The sequence below is a fragment of the Diabrotica undecimpunctata genome, chromosome 8 (genome assembly GCF_040954645.1).
Source record: "Diabrotica undecimpunctata isolate CICGRU chromosome 8, icDiaUnde3, whole genome shotgun sequence".
NCBI classification, from domain to species: Eukaryota; Metazoa; Arthropoda; class Insecta; order Coleoptera; family Chrysomelidae; genus Diabrotica; species Diabrotica undecimpunctata.
In genome coordinates, this window is record NC_092810.1 from 132,887,528 (window position 1) to 132,888,626 (window position 1,099).

Consider the following 1,099-nt stretch of genomic DNA (forward strand, 5'->3'; position numbering starts at 1 on the left):
CTAACAGAAAACTCCGTTTGACAGTTTTGAATAAAAGATTCAAATAGTTCTTGAATTGGTGCTAGTGGATTTACCGCTTTTCGTTGTTCTCTTTCCTTGTCCGTTCTCGGACTGAAAAATTTCTCTGTCTGTTCCATCTGTAGCAAATAGACATTCTATATCTTCTTCATTGGACTTAATACTGAGGTGTAAATCAGTAAGTCTAAAAATGCTTCCATTTCGACCTGGTCGACATTTTTTATTTCCGGCCTATTTTCATTTTTGTATTTGACCCTAACACTCGCCAATTTTACATTTGTCCATTCGACTATAACATTTAAAATTTGATTTGTAAATAAATAGTTCCAAATTTCCTTTGGAGGTGCCGAAAGACCAAGAGACCGAGCCTTTCCTTGCAACCCCGGTAAATGTACAATAAAATTATGCTTTTGAGTACGAATATTTTTTGGTTCACTAGCTGACCACTTAAATCCGTTTTTACCATAAAAATAGTTTGAAGATCTTGACGCCAATATATTATTTTCATCATCACTAAACGAGTCTTGGTTTAAAGTTTGTGGAATATTGTCTTCTGGATCAGATTCACTATCAGACTGCTTAGATGTCGACTCATGACTGCTTTTTATTACCGCATTACTGTTAATATCATTAATATAACTATATTCAGAATGTATTCGAAATATATTCTATATAGTTCTAAATATTAGCGTATTAAAAAAAATTTAAAAAGTTTGGGCTCGTCCGGGATTTGAACCCGGGACCTCCCGCACCCTAAGCGGAAATCATACCCCTAGACCAACGAGCCGTGTAAGTATAAATAATAACAGTAAAGGGGCAACAAGAGTTCGGCGTATTTTCCCATGTTAAATCCCATAAGAAATCGCTAAGGTTCATTCTGGTCATTTTTGTCTCATTTTGTGGTGGGGGTAAAACGGCTCGTCGGATCATGACGTGTAGGGTATCGTTGGAAAGCGGTGGAGGCGAAGAACACATTTAGATAAAAATCAAATGTCAAGACTGTGTCAAAACGGCGCTATATCGTATCTCCATTGTTATTGGTTCGATTGTGACGTACGAGGGCTCGTTGGAATGGGGAGAG

The 1,099-nt window shown here is 37.2% G+C and overlaps 1 non-coding gene across 1 annotated transcript; it reads right to left on the minus strand.

Moving 5' to 3' along the window:
• Positions 1-733: 733 nt before the first annotated feature.
• On the minus strand, positions 734-805 carry TRNAP-AGG (transfer RNA proline (anticodon AGG)). The gene has a single exon. It is a non-coding gene; the product is annotated as a tRNA-Pro (tRNA).
• Positions 806-1,099: the final 294 nt, after the last annotated feature.